The following is a 6,000-nucleotide window of genomic DNA, read 5'->3' as shown; positions in this document are numbered from 1 at the left end:
CCGATGCCCCGAACGGTTTCAATTTATCATCGTCACCAGAATCGACTAGACGCAGTTTCCACGGTCGTTGCATAAGTATAAGTATAAGTATATTTATTTGTTACGATAGCCTACCAGTTACAGGACTTTTTTTTTCGTTGTGCACTTAACGTTGAATTCGCAATCTAATCGTCGTCGTTTGGCATCCTCCTCCCGGTCGTACCCGTCGAAGCTGGAGAGATAGTCAGACAGAAACTCGTTCCGGTGTGGTCCCAGAACGTCAAAAGTTGTTCTCGGGCTTCGAGAAGTGTTTCTGTGTGATGATGGCATAAATCCACACTTTAGTGTAGTTCCATAGTGTTCAGTGTGAGCAGTGAGGAAGTGCTTCAAACGATAGCTGTTTGCTCAGAGGTGAACAGAGTCATCGATCTTTCGATAAGCGGGAAAAGTGAATGGCTTGGTTCAAAGAGCGTACAGCAATGGTGTTGAAGGAGTGAATCCTGAAAAAAATCGCAGTGATAAACGGTCAAAACGACAAATCATAGGCTTATCGTCCGTTGAAGCAGGAATGCGATAATCACAAAGTGTAAGTGGCGCCGATTCGCAGAAGCTACATGCGGGTGCATAGCATATGTGTGGCTATCTTGAAAGATAAGGCTGGATGTGTGTCAATCAGCAAATCAGCGATGAGTGTTTTACATTGATGATGGTGATGTTATGCATCTGGTTGGATTTCGGAGAAATGCAATAAGTGATAAACCTTACATAAACTGGAGATAAGAATAGAGTAAACCGAATTCTCGGAATGATTCATTCATGATTTTAAACAGCAAATCTTAGTGCAACACATGTTAAGCTTCTGTTTTTGTTTTCAAATGCTTTTCTTTTTGTGTTTTTTCTCCAATATAAAAAATTCTGATTTTTTCTTATGTGTTCACTGAACTTTCGGTAATATCTTCGGAAGTTCAAATCATTACCTATCGTTCGGTTCGGAAAACCGAACATGGGACCGGGTCATGTTTCAATACTACCGTTAGATAATTTATGTACCAAAAATTGTTGGCACCTTTGGTTCATGTTTTGGTCTCAATCTATTTACATTTTGTTTTTGACTAATTTTTGCACATGTACAAGTTTTCAAATAAAACGTATGAAAAAGGGGTTTCGAAAATCAGAGCAGCGCTTGGATGAATTTAGTCCCCAGCTCAATGCCTAGAATACCCAGTAGATTCCGTCAACCCGACACGATTGGATTGGTTTGCTTACAACATATGGCGTAACCAACGACACAGCACAAAACGGATCGTTTTTAACATGTATGAAATTTCCTTTCACATGTAGATCGATGGAAAAGGTTCTTTTTTGAATGAGTTGATAACAAATGTACTGATTTTTTTTTTCTAAATAAAAAAGCCTTTTTTACGGGAAATTAAAATGTTACTTTCGCTACCGCTGCACCACGCCACCACCGTAAAAAAAGGAAAAGGAAGGAACCTCTAGTGGAAATTCCGAAGTTAATTTTCCTTGGAAATTGTGAAGAACTTATGTGCACATTCAGAAAAAATATATAAGTCTATAAAGTTTCTAGTTGAAAACAATTTTTCGAACGGGGAAGAGCCGTTTGGCCGAATGTTATTCGGATTAAAAGCCATTAGACCGAAGGTCACAAATTGTTTGGCCGAATATGTCATTTGGCCGAAATGATCGTTTGGCAGCAAGTTCCATTTTTGGCCAACCCGAGTAGCACACTTTTCTCATAAACAGTCACTGTGACTCATATGCGACCGAATCCAGTCACATTGGAGTTGCTGGAACCAAATTAATTTGAACTGTGCTACTAGGGAAATGACATCTTCGAACGTATGACCCGTTTGGCCAAATTGCCCTTCCTGTCAAACGACCATTCCGTCAAAACGGCATTTTCGACCAAGTGACCTATTTGACCAAACGACTTTTCGGCAAAAAGTTCAGGCTGTATAACATATAGCCGCTATATCCATTTCGGCTTATGAATGGTTACAGCCTAAAGGTTTGTTCGGCCCTATGACCTGTTCGTTCTTTCTTGACTATCGGCCAAATAACGGGGAGGGACTTTTGGTTGCAAGTCATTCTAACGAAAACCACCGGTGCCGGTCTAGGCAATCGGTTTGGATTTTTGTCTCCATATCCATGGGCATAAAAGTATCATCGTGTTAGCCACATGATATACGAATGCAAAAATGGTAACTTTGTTGGTAACATGGCTTAGAAACCTCCCGGGTTATAACTGTGGAAGTGCCAAATGAACACGAAGCAGCGAGGCGGCAATGTCCCAGTGGGGGATGTAATGCCAATAAGAAGAAGAAGAAGAAGGCTTTTCAAAAAATGACTTTCGGCTAAACGACCTTTCCTATTTTTGAACAATGCCCGTTGAATTTCCGAAGAATTTCTTATGGGCAATGCAATTTTATTGTATTTTAGGAGATTCTAAAAACTTGAGTGGAAATTCCCCTTGAAACTTCCAAAGAATTTCCAATGGAAATTCCTAAGAACTTCCTGTGGAAATATTTTTGTGAGCTTTTTCGTGTTAAAATCTTCCTGAGGAGTTTCGGTAGAACTTTTTCTTGGAATACAGAAGAATTTCTCATGGAAATCCAGAGTTTCTAAGAGTTTCCCGTGGTCCTTAGATATTCCAAAGAATGTTCTTGGGAAGTATCGAAATTCTTTTTGTAGAAATTTTGAAGAATACTCATTGGAAATTCCGAAGAGCTTCCTATGGAAAATATGAAACGATTTTCCGTGTAAATTTGGAAATTCCAAACATTTTTACTTAGACATAGCAAAGAGCTTCTTGTGGAATATTAGAAAAAAAATATGTGGAAGCTTACAAAGTATTACAAAAAATCTGAAAAAAAAACTCAAAATTATTGTTTTGGAGGAAAAAAATACTGGGGAAGTCAGTAGATTTTTTCGGCGAAATTTAAAAGATTCTCCCGTTAATGTCTCGAAAAAAAATCAGAATACAATCTTTTAGAAATGAACGTAACAGAAAAAACTCGCTACGCCGATTACGCCGCTGTTCGAAATTTGCTTTCGGCTTGACGTCGAAAACACAACCGACGATTTTAGGACCGGCACATCGGTACTTTGGGTAAAAATGACTGCCAATTTGACAGATTGGTTAACCTAACTAAAGTAATTTAATTGTTATTTTACAATTTACATTTTGTTGTGCTTACCGAATACGGCAATAATGTGTGTTTACCGCAGTTTTAGTTTGTTTTTTATTTTTATTTATATGTTGAATATGACAAAGCATTTTTTGTTCGTCACGATTAGTCTTTGAACTGCTATAGGAATTCTTCATCATTTCTCCGAGAGATCCTCCCAGCATTGCTTGATGCAATCCTATGCGAATTCTTCCGTATTTTTCATCAAATATTTCTTAGAACTTCTAGGAATTTTTCTTGAAATCCATAAATTCCTTCGGGATGAGTTCCACCAGAAATTTCTCAAGTCCCTTCATCCGTTCTCCCTGAACTTCTTAAGAAATAATTCCAGGAGTTTTTCCAACACTTTCTATAGGAGCTCTTACAGGACTTTTTCTAGCCCTTTTAAGGATTTCTACTGAAATTTCTTTATGATTTTTTCCAGAAATTTCTACAGGATTTTTTCAGGAGTTTTTATGAATTCTTCCAGTAAATTCTTCCACAGAAGAAATAAGAATATCTTCATTTTTCCCATAGGCTTTCTTCAAGAGCTTCTTCAGATGTTTTTAAATTCCTTCAAGAATTCCTTTAGGATTGTCTGCAGAAAACACTGCAAGAGGAATTCTAGAAGTTTCTTGTGGAGTATTTCCTGGAATTCCTTCAGGAGTTACTCCCGAAATCCCTACAGCCTCTTTCAGGATTTCCTCCAGAAGTTCTGCTAGAAATTATTTAAAGAATTCTTTCAACATTTCCTCCACGATTATCTAAACTCCTTAGAAATCCCAATATAAAATTATAAAACATAATATTTATTTCAATATAAAATTTAAGAGGAATTCGAAGAGGAACGCTTGAAGCATTTTCCAGTAGAATGGGGACAACCTCGACTATTTCCCTAAAAGAACCACTATAAGAATTCTATTAGGGAGACTCAATACAAAAATGTACTTTAGGTAAAATTAAAGTTTTGACAGCGGGGATTTTTTTTACATTACCATCAAGGTTTTGGCCGATGGAGATTTTCATGACTTCCACAAGCATTGTTTATGGATATATGAAAAAAGGAAAAAAACCGGAGTTGTCTATTTTCCCGGAAAACACCTGCGGAAATTTTTATTTTTTTTTCCTAACTCCATCATGTTAGAAAAATCATAACTCAAAAAGGAGCCCAACAGATTTTTTTGTGAAATCGCAAGCAAGTTTACTGAATAGTATAAAAACTAAATTAAATAAAAAAAAAACAGAACAATCCACCTAGTGGTGATGGTGCCTTTCTCGTGTATTATAAAACAAGAAAACACATAAGAGTAACAAGAAAAGCACATAAGACTCAAGAGAGGTCAAAATGCCCTTTAGGGATATAGATTCAGCTATTTCCATCAAGCAGTTTTGAAAAAATATGTTTTTGATTTTGATTTTTTCCCTTGCGAAAAATGTGGAAAAACAATGTTTTTCAATAACTCCGGAACGCAATGGCCGATTGAGCCAATTTTTAGGCCATTATGAAGGATTCCGCGTCGAATGCAATCTGTTGCAAGCGAATCAAACTCGCAAATGGACATCACCTCAGTTCGTCGAGCAGAGTCGATCGGTATATAACACTATGGGTCTCCGGGCTTTCTATCAAAAGTTGTTTTTTGGAGTAATCTTATAGCTTTTCGGTACAATGTTGTTGTAAGAGAAAGACAAAAAATATTACTCAAGAACGTATAGTATATCTAAAAAAAATGAATCGAAAAATGAAATTTTCCACAGTTAAAAAAAATTAAAGATAATACAAAAACCCAGATTAATCCACCTAGCGGTGATCGTGCCTTTCTCAACCTTCGTAAAATGTGTTTGCTTGAAAGTAGATGAGCTAGTAGCTAAGAGTAAAAAAGAAAAACTTCTTGGCCGGAAAAACTTGAAAATTGGATTATTTCATGAAGATATTAGATCAGTTGAAAACGCGAGATCTCGGTTCGGTTTTCAACTTGATCTACAATATGCTAATAAGAATTTCGACATTTTTCCTTTTCCAATCTTTTGATGTACATACCTGTTTTATTTTACCCAGTTATATATTTTGAGGATATCACATTTGGATGTTTTGTTAAACTGAAGCTCTGACTACACAAAAGAAAAACGAAAATGTCATTCCCATCAAGCGAGCGGAGGGCAATATTTGTTATGATATAAATCTCATGACCGTCCGTCTGCCAAACTACCGTATGAAGAGGGAGGAAGTGTATCAGTGGAAGCATCCGATAGTTCGTTTTCGGAGAAATTATAGCCTTTCGGTACAACTTTGTAGCACAAGAAAGGCAAAAAGTATTTTGGCCATATTTTCTAGGGTAATAGTCCAAGCTGCCCAATTTTCAATAGAAAATAATAGAATAGGATTCCGCGTCCAATGCAATTTGTTGTGAGTAAATCGATTGAGGGTAAGTGCATTAAATGAGCTAGACTTTTTACGCTTTTTATAACATAAAACATTTTGGCCATAATTTGTGTGCCCATAGTCCGATTCTTCCAAATTTTCAATAGAAAACAAAACGACAGGATCCTCATGTCGAATGGAATTTGTTGTAAGTAAAACCGGTTGAGGATAAGTACCAAAAAAGTGAGCTAAACTTTTCGCACTTTTGTGCGCACACATACATACACACACAGAGACATCATCTCAGTTCATCGAGCTGAGTCGATTGGTATATAACACTATGGGTCTCCAGGTCTTCTGTAAAGTTTGGTTTTGAGCGAACATATTGCCTTTTGTATACTTTGTAAAACAAAAGGCAAAATGGTGTTTCGCCATAACTTCCGATCTGGCCAATTTTCAATAGAAAACAATGGG

The 6,000-nt window shown here is 36.9% G+C and overlaps 1 protein-coding gene across 1 annotated transcript in view; it reads left to right on the top strand.

Moving 5' to 3' along the window:
• The first annotated feature begins 278 nt into the window (after nt 1-278).
• Nucleotides 279-6,000, top strand: part of LOC134224153 (uncharacterized) — a 161,638-nt gene continuing 155,916 nt past the window's right edge. Inside the window, exon 1 of the mRNA XM_062703431.1 lies at nt 279-565. The gene's annotated coding sequence lies outside the window, so the exon portion shown is untranslated. The remainder of the gene's footprint in view (nt 566-6,000) is intronic.

The sequence above is a fragment of the Armigeres subalbatus genome, chromosome 3 (genome assembly GCF_024139115.2).
Source record: "Armigeres subalbatus isolate Guangzhou_Male chromosome 3, GZ_Asu_2, whole genome shotgun sequence".
NCBI lineage: Eukaryota > Metazoa > Arthropoda > Insecta > Diptera > Culicidae > Armigeres > Armigeres subalbatus.
This window is presented reverse-complemented; position numbering and strand designations above follow the sequence as displayed.